Below are 13,265 nucleotides of genomic sequence, written 5' to 3'. Positions count from 1 at the left end.
GTGTGTGTGCGCGTGCAATATGTGGCCCATCTAACTCTTTCATTTTGAGTTTCCTTCCCTCTTTGTCTCTTCCGCTAACATTAGCCAAACTATGAAATGGGGTTTATGACCATATTTTTTACAAAATCTCTGGCTTGGTGGCAGCTACTGATTATTGTCACCATATGATAGTTAGGGTGGCAGGAGGTGCATATCAAAGCAGGAAGAATCCTCTGATCTCAGGCACTCTGTGGGAAAAGTAAGAACCTGTCTTGTCCACAAGGTCAGTGAGTTAGAGACTTTAGCCCATATCACAAGTCTGGAGACAACATTTTGCACTCTGCCATCTGTCATTCACCCAGAAAGGTTTCTGGCCAATTCCATTCTGGACAGAAGAGGTCCGGGTATCATGTAGTTGTCAAGCCCTGGAATTTTCTATTCCCAGACTTGTGTAAATAACAATGTGGGTACACACTGTCAACTGTATTCTGTAATTGGGTCTCTTGTACCTAACAATAGGTCATCAACCTATAATGAAAGTTACATTTATGCTACCATTTCCATGCCTCCCAGGTGTCATTTCACATGTATATAACAAACCCTGCTTATGTATTATTGAACTTTGGGTATGTTACTAATTGTATGTGACTATAAGCAATACACAGATGATCACTCCTTTTTAACAAGCTTGCATAATTGGGGTAAAAAAAAGAAAATTGGGGTAAAATTGTTGGATGGAGAGAAATGATGATTCATCAGCTTCCCGCACATGTTGCCAAGCATTTGTTGAGAAATCAGGCTGTATTCATCACACTGAAAAGAAACCCCGATGGAGTGATGTCATAGGAATGGTGGCAGCAAGGTGGTCTTCTCGAGTTCTCCTCCGGAACTTACCACAAATTGAACATCTATAACCCATCAAAGGACTCTCTGCTCATCACACAGAACAGCTAAGAGACTCGTAGGAGGATTACGTGAAGGTGGGCAAACTGGGCAAGCAGGGGAAGAGGGAAGAGAGCAGAGTGGAGACAAGGCCGCATACACAGCTGCAGAGATGCAGGGGGCCCCAGGACAGAATAGAGATCACAAAAGCCAGGAGGTGGGCTCTTTCCCTGCATCCCACAGCTGGTCTCTCCTGCCCAGAGAGCAGCATATCCAGTGTTTGAGGGAGTAACCTCAGCTGAGACCTCCAGCTGGGCGCTAGGTTGGACAAAGGACAGAAACACCATACCTAGACCCCTCCCTCAACTCTCCCAATCCTACCCCCGCCCTTCCAGAGACTCAAGCTGGCCCCTGAACTGAGGAATAGCGTCAGCTTAATGAGGAGCAGAAGCGCTCAGGATCTGGGAAGACCCAGCATGCAGCTGTGACCCAGGGAAGAGGCTGGGAAGAGTGTGACACTGCTGGGATGGGAGAGAGAAGACCCCTCCATCCCCAGCCCCCACTTTTTCTGGTCTGCCTTGGGCGGGGCAATTACAACTGCAGAGACACACCCAAGGGACAGCAGCAGGTGGCAGAGGCAGCTCTGGGCTTTCAGCAGCTCAGAAATCTCACACCCTACACACACACACACACACACACACACACACACACACACACACGGAAGAAGTGCCCTAAGACTCAGGAGACCTGGGCACAGGGCTGGCTGTGTTACTCTCAGTGCGCATATGTGCAGGCAAGAGCAGAAACTGCACTGACTTTGTAAAAACTACCATCCAGACCCCATAGCCCCACTCATCTAGAACTGCAATGACAGGGTCACTCTGGGCACCAGGTGGCCGGCTCTGCCTGCACAAGACACAGAGGACTCTTTGTACAACAGAGGACAACCTGGAGATTGTTTGGTGGGCTTAAGTCAAGACTGGCACTGGGTTTTTTGTTTTTTTGGTGTGTTTTTTTTTGTATTTTTGATATTTTTGCCTGTGTTGAGTGTGGGTTATGGGTTATCGGTTGTTTTTGCATGTGAGTGTGTTTGGTTTTTTCTTTGTTGTTGTTGTTGTTATGCTTGGTTATTTGCATTGTTCTGAAATTGCCCTACTCCAGGGCCCAGCTCAAGAGGTACAAGATTCAACACACCCAGAGGCCAACTCCAGACCAAACCAGAGTGTTATCGGATTTGACCTACAAGGAACACACATCCTGAGGGACTTCTCTACAGGGACAAGAGCCCATGGGGGGCAAGCCTCATTTGCAGACCAAACCAGAGTATTACTGGATTTGACCTACGAGGAACACGCACTCAGAGGGAATTCTCTACAGGGACTAGAGCCCATGGGGGCCAAGCCTCATTTGAGTGGTCAACCCTCACACAACAGATCATCCACTGTGGGCAGAGCCAAATATGGGTACAGAGTCCCAGAGAGCAGTTTCCAGGCTCTCAGCCTCACATGGTGCGGTTTTGGCTTGAGTAGTGGATGGCCGTAGGCTGTGATTGGTTGGCCATCGGCTGTAACCGGTTAGCCAATTGGCTGCTAATATAACTGCCGTGACAGCACACATTGGTTGGATGGTTGGCAGGCAGAAAAGTGAACAGCATATTGCGGATGATGTAGATCCTACTTCGTGTGTCTCACCCGGCTGTCAGCGAGAATATAGTGGTATGACTCCCCTATCCATGGCTCCATGGGTGTTCCTTTTTGGCCTCACCGTATCCTGCATTCTTATGTGGGGAGCAGGAGCTGAGACCCCGCACGAGTCCCTGCATGACGCATGGCACAGCGAGAAGGGTTTGGTGTTTGCCAAAACTCTCCATAAGGTAATGGAGCAGTTTATACGTATGAAAGCCCAGTTTCAGAAGGCTCATGAGGAGCTTCGCGGAGAACAGAGGCGCGGTCTGCCTGGGAGACTTGAGCCTCCATGTGGCACACCACTCTCTTGGCCATAGAAGGTGTCGCCTTCCTTTTGGTAATCTGCTGCTGCTGTAGGCTCCGAGGGTTGCGGACCTCTTACACTGAGGCCTCCACCCAATCGGATGCCTGGCACGGCGAGCAGGATTCCAGCCAGGTAGGAATGGCGTCTGATTCTGGGCAGAAGGATGTGTGGCCCCCACACATTGTGTGGTGCCCGGTGGCCACTGATCTCAGGAGTTGGACCCCCAAGAAAGGGTGAGAGGACATGGATGGCTCTCCAGCCAGCATAGAGAGGGCCCTGCAGGTTCTAGCTGAGCGGTTGCCAGAGGAGAAGGCTACAGCCGGCCACGTGAGCTGGATGTTCCTCACCGCGTTGCATCGTAACATGGAGGATGCGCTTAATGAAATAGCTCAGGTGCCAGACCAGCAGTCCTGGGGGGAGGCACTGGAAACTCGGGACCACTGGTTGGAGAAGGAGACCCACAGTGGAGACTCTGAGGCAGAGGTGGACGACACAAGTGGAGACAATGTAGCTCCCAACCCCCAAGCCCAGCCCATCCTGAAGCAAAAGGTAAAGCATGAGTAACATTTGGGCCCCGGGGGCGTTGCTGCCGGCAACCCAGATGTGACTGAGTTCACAACCTACACCCCTTACACTCCCACTGAGTTGCAGGAGCTGGGGAGGCGGTACAGACAGCGCCCTGGAGAGCCAGTCTCAGCTTGGGTACTAAGTTTATGGGATGAGGGGGCAGACAGCATTCTCTGCTCGCCAGGCAAATTGGAAAAGCTAGCCTCTGTGACAGTGCATCGGTCCCCACAACAAAGGTTACTGAATTGCCATAGGTTGGCACAAGACCAGGGCAACTACACTCTAATGGAGTGGCTCACTGCTGCGGTACGCACACTATGGGGACAGGCTGGCGAGCTGCCAGACACTGTGAGTAAATGGCAATCATATACTGAATTTACTCAAAGCCTCCATAAAATGGGTATGAGACATGCTATGTTCAACTCTAATATGCAAGGGCTGGATGATGAACATTTTACAACTAGCATGAGAGATCTGGTTTTGGATACTGCCCCTGTAAGTGCTTTTGGATCCACGGTTGCCATTCTTACGCCCTATGTGGGGTGGCAGATCCATGAAGTTACCATTGCCATGGCCACCCTAGGCGATGTTGAAAGTCAGAGGCAAAGGAAGTTATGACAGGAGGTCCGAAAAGTTAAGACCTGGAAGCCCAAATCAAAAGTAAGGGGCCGAGGTCGCGGGCCTCAGAGAGTAACACACATGCAGATGTGGCATGATCTCGTGGCAGCAGGGGTTGATCGGGAAAAAATGGACCAACAACCCAATGCACTTTTGGAACTCTGAAACAGTTGCATCCGGAACAGCAATTCTGGCGAAGCCTAAAGAAGTCCGGGAAAATGCAACCTGTGTCCCTCCAGGACTTCATGCGGCTGCTTGAGACCGACTCCTTTCAGCTTGATTAGGGGTAGGACCAAGGTACCCAATCAGAGGGGACAAGCGGAGGCCCCATGTGGAACTGTCCATACATTGGTCCCCTTCTAATGAGCAGAGGGATTTGGCCCTAGTTGACACTGGTGCAGACTGCAGTCTTGTTTATAAGAAACCATGGCTGTGCCCAGGAAGTCGGGCTGTGCTCAGAAAGACTGCTGGTACCCTAAGAGTTCTGACTGTGCCCAGAAAGTAGGTGGACATCGAGGAACACCCCCTGGGACATTACTTGAACTGGACTGGACCTTGTTTTTTCATGAGCTGGGTTCCTGACACAAAGCCCCTTGCGGAAGATGCTTGTCGCATAGATTGTGAGGGGAGACCTTGTAGGGGTGGAGTGTGGGGACAGAGTCCCAGAGAGCAGTTTCCAGGCCCTATGCCTTGCATGGGGTAGGGAGGGGTGCTGGCTTTCGGGTGGTGGTTGGCCGTTGACTGCTGATGTAACTGTCATGACTGCGTTGGTTGGTTGGTTGGTTGGTTGGTTGGTTGGTTGGTTGGTTGGTTGGTTGGTTAGCTGGTTGGTTGGTTGGTTGGTTGGTTAGCTGGCAGAAAAGTGAACAGCGGATTGCAGATCATGTCAATCCTACTTCGTGTGTCTTGGCCGGCTGCAAGCGAGAATATAGTGGTATAACTCCCCAAATTATGACTCCGTGGGTGTTCCTTTTTGGCCTCACCATATCCTGAGTTCTTATGTGGGGAGGGGAGCTGAGACTTTGCATGAGTCCCTCCATAACACCAAGTCTCACAACTAGTTAGTCTAGGAGTCAATCCGAAATACTGACAAGCCAAAAGCAATTAAAGCTTAATTTTAACAGGAAAATATACACAACACAAAGGTCACCTTTGGAGTACAAACACAGGAGTATAGGGAAGTGGTACAACTCAAATATAAAGGAAACATAGCAGATAAGATCACCCAGCAAAAACCAAGAACCCTGGGGCATCTATATCGAAGGAAACACAGAGAGTCAGCCAGAATGGGGAAACAAAGAAACATGTCCCAAACAAAAAAACAGAAGAAACCTCCAGTACTGGAACCAAATGAAATAGAGGTAACCAACATATCAGAGACAGAGTTCAGAACACTGATGATAAGAATGTTTAAGGAGCTTAGTGGCGACATAAAGAAGGATAGAGAAATCATAATGAACAACCACTTAGAACTAAAGAATACAATAACTGCAATAAAGAACACACTTAAGGGAATTACCAGTACATTAACTGAGGCAGGGGATCGAATCAATGACTTAGAAGACAAGTTAACAGAGATCATCCAAACGGAACAACAAAAAGAAAAAATTATAAATTAAAAAACAATGAAGATGGTTTAAGAGACCTCTGGGATGACATCAAGCATAACAACATAGGCCTCATAGGAATACCAGAAGGTGAAGAGAGGGAGCAAGAGATCAACAACATATTTGAAGTAATAATGACCAAAAACTTCTCTAACCTTACGAAGCAAACCAACATAGAAGCCCAAGAGGTGCAGAGAGTTCCAACCAGGGTAAACCTAAACAGGTTCACACTGAGATAAATTATAGTTAAAATGGCAAAGGTTAAAGACAAAGAGAGAATCCTAAAAGCAGCAAGAGAAAGACAGCAGGTTACATACAAGGGAACTCCCATAAGACTATCAAATGACTTTTCTACAGAAACATTGCAGACCAGGAGGGAGTGGTGAAGGTACTCAAAAGTGATGAAAAACAAAGTCCTACAACCTAGATTGTTTTATCCAGCAAGGCTATCATTTAAAATTGAAGGAGAGATAAAGAGCTACCCAGAAAAGAATAAGCAAAAGGAATTTATTACCACCAAGCCAGCACTGCAGGAGATATTAAAAGAGCTTCTGTAAACAGAAGAAAGATGAAAACAATCTAACTACACATTTAAAAAAAATGGGAATAACTATGTACCTATCAATAATAACTTTAAATGTAAATGGATTAAAAGCTCCATTCAAAAGACTAAGGGGTTAAAAAACAAGACATTTGCATATGCTCTATACAAGAGACTCATCTCAGATCAAAAGACACACACAGGCTGAAAGTGAAGCGTTGGAGTAAGATAGTTCATGTAAATGGAAATGAGAAAAAAGCTGGAGTTGCAATACTTATAGCTGACAAAATAGACTTTAAAATGAAGACTATATTAAAAGACAAAGATGGGCACTATATAATAATAAAGGGCTCAATCCAACAAGAGGACATAACCCTAGTAAACATCTTTACACCCAACAAAGGAGCACCTAAATATATAAAACAGATATTGACTGACATAAAGACAGAGATCAACAGTAACACTACCATAGTAGGGGACTTCAACACAACTTTGACAAAAAGGGACAGGTCTTCCAGACAGAAAATCAATATGGAAACGATGGCCATAAATGACACATTGGACCACTTGGATTTAATCGATATTTTCAGAGCATTTCACCCCAATGCTGCAGATTACACGTTCTTCTCAAGCACACATAAAACATTTTCCAAGATAGACCATACGTTAGGCCACAAAACAAGTCTTGATAAATTTAAGAAAAATGAAATCATATCAATTCTCTTCTATGAAATTAGAAATAAATCAACTACAAGAAAAACACTGGAAGACACAGAAATACATGGAGATTGAAAAAAATGTTACTAAATAATGAATGGGTCAACAATGAGATGAACAAGGAAGAAATCAAAAGATATCTCGAGACAAACAAAAATGAAAACACGATGACCCAAAATCTATGGTATGCAACAAAAGCAGTCCTAAGAGGGAAATGCATAGCAATGCAGGCCTACCTAAAGAAACAAGAAAAATCACAAATCAATAGTTTACCCTTACAGTTAAGAGACCTGGAGAAAGAACAGCAAAATCAGCCCAAAGGGAGTACAAGGAAGGAGATAATAAAGATCAGAGTGGAAATAAATGAAATAGAGACCAAAAAATTCCTACAAAAGATCAATGAACCCAAGAGCTGGTTTTAGAGAAGATAAACAAAATCGACAAACCTTTAGCCAAACTCATCAAAAAAAAGAGAGGACCCAAATTAATAAAATCAGAAATGAAAGAGGAGAGGTGACAACAGACACCACAGAAATACAAAAAATTTTAAGAAATTACTATGAGCAACTATATATGCCAACAAATTAGACAATCTGGAAGAAATGGACAATTTTCTAGAAGCATACAACCTTTCAAGGCTAACTCAAAAAGAAACGGAAAACGGGAATAGACTGATTACCACCAGGGAAACTGAATCAGTAATCAACAATCTCCCAACAAACAAAAGCCCTGGACCAACCAGATGGCTGTACAGGTGAATTTTACAAAACATTCAAAAAAGAATTATCACCTATTCTCCTCAAGATCTTCCAAAAAATCCAGAAGAAAGGAAGACTCCCAAACACTTTTTACGAGGCCGCTATCACCCTCATAACAAAATTAGACAAAGACACTCCAAAAAGGAAAACTACAGGCCGATATCGCTAATAAACATAGATGCAAAAATCCTCAACAAAATATTAGCGAACAGAATTCAGCAATACATTAAAAAGATCATACAGCATGATTAAATGGGATTCATTCCTGGTATGCAAGGGTGGTTCAACATCCGCAAATCAATTAATGTGATACACCACATTAACAAAATGAAAAATAAAAATCATATGATCATATCAATAGATGCAGAAAAAGCATTTGACAAAATCCAGCAGACATTTATGATAAACACCCTTTCGAAAGTGGGAATAGAGGGATCATATCTCAACATAATAAAGGCCATATATGATAAACCCACAGCTAACTTCATACAACGGGGAAAAGCTAAAACCATTCCCCTTAAGATCAGGATCAAGGCAAGGTTGCCCACTTTCTCCACTTCTGTTCAACATAGTGATGGAAGTTCTAGCCAAAGCAATCAGGCAAGAAAGAGAAATAAAAGGCATCCAAATTGGTAAGGAGGAAGTAAAACTGTCATTATATGCCGATGACATGATACTATATATAGAGAACACTAAAGACTCCACCAAGAAACTAATAGAGCTGATAGATGAATTTAGTAAAGTAGCAGGATACAAAATTAATATTCAGAAATCAGTTGCATTTGTATATAACAATAATAAAACATCAGAAGGAGAAATTAAGAAAACAATCCCATTTACAATTGCTTCAATGACTATAAAATACCTGGGAATAATTTGAACCAAAGAAGTAAAAGATCTGTACTCAGAAAATTATAAGACACGGAAGAAAGAAATTAAAGAAGATACAAGTAGATGGAAACAAATACCATGTTCATGGATAGGAAGAGTTAATATAGTAAAAATGTGGATACTGCCTAAGGCAATATACAGGTTCAACGCAATTCCTATCAAACTACCAACGACATTTTTCACAGAAATAGAACATATAATCCTAAAATTTATATGGAACCATAAAAGACCCCGGATAGCCTCAGCAATCTTGAGAAATAAGAACAAAGTGGGAGATATAACGATACCTGACATCAAATTATACTACAAGGCTATGGTAATCAAAACAGCATGGTACTGGCATAAAAACAGACACATAGCTCAATGGAACAGAATAGAGAGCCCAGAAATAAATCCATGCCTATATGGTTATTTAATCTACAACAATGGAAGCAAGAACTTATGGTGGAGTAAAGACAGTCTATTCAATAAGTGGTGCTGAGAAACCTGAACAGACACATGCAAAAAAATGAAGCTGGACCACCTCCTTACGCCATATACAAGAATAAATTCAAAATGGATTAAAGACTTAAATGTGAGATCTGAAACCATAAAATTCCTAAAAGGAAATATAGGAAGAAACTTGACAGACATTACCCAGAGTAAGATTTTTACTGATATAACCTCTCAGGCAAGGGAAGTAAGAGAAAAAATAAACATGTGGGACTACATCAAACTAAAAGTTTTTTCACAGGAAAGGAAAACATCAATAAAACAAAAAGGGATCCTACTGAATGGGAAAAGATATTTTCCAATGATATATCTGATAAGGGGTTAATATCATAAATTTATAAAAAAACTCACTCAACTCAACTCCAAAAAAACAAACAACCCAATTAAAAAATGGGCAAAGGACATGAAGAGACATTTTTCTAAAAAGGACATACAGATGGCAAACAGACATATGAAGAAATGCTCAACCTAACTAACCATCAGAGAAATGCAAATAAAAACCACAATGAGATACCACCTCACCCCAGTCAAAATGGCTATCATCAATAAATCAACAAACAACAAGTGCTGGCGCGGATGTGGAGAAAAGGGAACGCTTGTGCACTGTTGGTGGGATTGCAGATTGGTGCAGCCACTATGGAAAACAGTATGGAGGTATCTCAAAAATCTGAAAATGGAACTACCTTATGATCCAGCAAATCCACTCCTAGGTATATATCCAGAGAAATCAAAAACTCTAATACAAAAAACTTTATGCACTCCTATGTTTATTGCAGCACTACACACAATAGCCATGACATGGAAACAACCAAAATGCCCATCGGTAGATGACTGGATTAAGAAACTGTGGTACATTTATACAATGGTGTATTACGCAGCCATAAAGAAGAAAGAAATCTTACCATTTGCAACAACATGGATGGACCTAGAGAACATTATGTTAAGTGAAATAACATAAGTCAGACAGAGATAAGACAGACCGAGAAAGACAAATACCATATGATCTTACTTATTATGTGTGGAATCTAAAGAAAAGAATAAATGAATGAACTAATCAGAAACAGTGTCAGAGACATAGAGGAAAAACTGAGGGTTGCTAGATGGGAAGGGGCTGGGGATAAGGTGGAAGGTGAGGGGATTAGAAAGCACCATCAGTGTGGTTACACGATTGCCACAGGGTTACGAAAGTCAATTTGGGGAATGTAATCAATAGTGTTGTAAGGATTTTGTAGGGTATCCGATGGACACTTGTCTCATTAGGGAGACCACCTCAGGGATGATGTGGATGCCTGATCACTGCACTGTACACCTGAAGCTGAAGCTGAACAATAATGAATGTCAACTACACGTTTATATATGTATATATATATGTATGTGTATGTGTGTATGTATATACACACATATATATATATATATTATGTATATAGTTACAAGAAGCAGAGTACCGCAGTAGGAATAGAGACAGTGGAAATGTAATGGTTGTATGTAATGTCAGAGGGGTAGTAGATGGCGGCGGAGGGGTATCACTGTGTGAGGGATATAAATGATAAATGTCTAACTATTAAATTGTTTTGTGCAACTGAAGCTAATAAAAAAGTTTTAAAAAATATATAAAATAAAAATAAGTCAAAAATTTATTTTAAAAAAGAATTTTAAGCAACTATATTATTTTGACACAAATCAGAAAACATTAGTTCTAAAATTTTATCAGTCAAAAGTGGACATGCAAAGTATTTTAATATGACATAGCAAGTGAAGAGTGTGTGGCTATTTTGGATATTTTATTACAATTCCAATGAGAACAGAAATGTGTGGGAAGGAAAAATCATGAAATAGTTGTGCAATAATTCCAAAATAAACATAGCATTTATACGTTGCTGAGGAATGGGACGACTTGATGGCAGTTTAACGTATTTTCTTGAGTTAAATATATCAATGGAAAAACAACAAACAGAGACACAGACCTTACACTTTCACAAATATTAACTCAAAATGGATCATAATCATCTTTGAAATGAATCACAAAAGTACAAAACTTCTAGAAGAAAACCTATGTGACCTTGAGTTTGGAAATCAGTTTTTAGATAACATCAAAAGTGCAATCCATGAATGAACAAGCTGATCAGCTTGACTTCATTAAAATTAAAACACCTTTCCTCTGTGGCAGAGTGTCAGGAAAATGAAAAGAGAAGTAACAGACTGAGAGAAAATATTGGTAGAAGACATATCTGATAAAGGAATTTTATCCAAAATACACAAATAACACATAAAACTCAACAATAAGAAAATGAACAACCCAAGAAACAATGGGTGAAAGGGTTGAACCTACACCTCACAGACGAAGATGTACTTATGGCAAATAAGCATATGAAAAGAAGCCTGGCATTGCATGTCATTATAGAATTGCAAATTATGACATACCAGTACATACCTGTTAGAATAACCGCAACCCAAAACATTGGCAACACTTAATACTGGAGAGGATATGGAGCAGAAGAACTCTTTCATTGCTGCTGAGAATGCAAAATGATACATTCACTTTTGGAAGACAGTGTGGCAGTTTCTAATAAAATTAAAACTAGTCTCTACTATACGACCTAGCAATTGCACTCCTTGGTATTTACACAATTGATTTGAAAACTTATGTTCATACAAAAGCCTGCACAAAATGTTTATTATTCCCAGTTGCAACCACTTGGAAGCAACCAAATGTCCTTCAATAGATGAATGAAAAAACAAACTGGGTACATCCGTACAATGGAATATTATCCATGGACTTTAAAAAAAAGAGCTATTAAGCCACGAAACGTCATGAAGAAAACTTAAATGTATATTTTAAGTGAAAGAAGCCAGTCTAAAAAGGTTACTTAGCATATAATTCTACCTATATGACATTCTGGAAAAGGTAAAATTATTGAGACAGTAAAAAGATGAGTGGCTACCAGGAGTTCAAGATTGGAAAGCAAGAGGGCAGTGGTTGGACAGACAGAGCATATGAGATTGTTAGGGCATGAAACTACTCTATGATAATGGAATGCTGAACATTATGCTAGATGACATTACGCATTAGGTAAAATCCATACAACCGTACAACACACAGAGTGACTGCTAATGTAAACTAGTTTGGACTTTAGCTATAACAGTAATAATATATCATTCCTTAATTGTACAAAATATACCACACTAAAGTAAGACGATAACAGCAGAAACTATGCTTGGGGTGATGAGAAGGGGTATTTGGGAATTCTTTGTACTTTCTGCTTAATTATTCTATAAACTTAAAATTGCTCTATAAAAGTCTACTAGAAAGAAAAATTATGTTATTGTGTCCATATAGCTCTAATTTGATGTATACGCACATTGAGTTTCAAGGACGGTTTATCTATGGACATGCAAAATTGATACAATAATAATTTTATTTAGGATTGCATGTGTTGTCAAGTGTTACTTGTGTCATTTGAACAGCTAGTTTATCACCTGCCCACCACCACCCTGCTGGTCACAGATGTTAGTTACTATTCTATGTTAATGCTGGCTCCATTTTGTAGTATCTATTGTATTACACAGCTGAGAAAGAGATGGTTGTGTTTGTGTACCTTTACTTCTCTTGACAGCTTGATACTTCTGGAGAGGCATTAAACTCTCTAACCTCACTCCATCCCCTCACATCCCAAGTATTTTCCTGCGTAGTAAAAAGAAATTAAAACACTCCGAATAGTAGAAATAATAAATAAGCGCCATATACATGTATTACATAGATTTCATAATTCTTAACTTGTTGCCATTATTTCCTTTCCCTAATTGCTTTGCTTAATTTTAAAAAAATAAATTACAAACTCGATTTCATAACTGTAAAGATACCAGTATATATCTTTAAAAAATAACAATTTCCAACATCGTCCAAATATTATCTCACCTTCCCAGGTAATGATTAATTTTCCTTAATATTTCTAATATCTAGGTCATATACATGTTTCCCCAATTTTTGGATCTTGAACCTGTTGTTTTTCCAACCAGGATCCGAGGGAGAATCACGTTGTGCAATGAGCTGTAAGGTCCTAAAGTTAAAGTCTAGCCCCAATCCTCCGTAGACCCTGGAAAATTTTCCAGGGATCAGGTCCAAATGTCGCGTCCTCCAACTGGCTAAAGAAGCTGAAACGCTTCAAAAATTACTTCCTGCGGTTTCAAGGTTTAATGGGAAATGTAGTCCTCAAAGTGTGGGCT

Source organism: Rhinolophus sinicus, linkage group LG01, assembly GCF_036562045.2.
Source record: "Rhinolophus sinicus isolate RSC01 linkage group LG01, ASM3656204v1, whole genome shotgun sequence".
Taxonomy (NCBI): Eukaryota; Metazoa; Chordata; class Mammalia; order Chiroptera; family Rhinolophidae; genus Rhinolophus; species Rhinolophus sinicus.
This window is presented reverse-complemented; position numbering follows the sequence as displayed.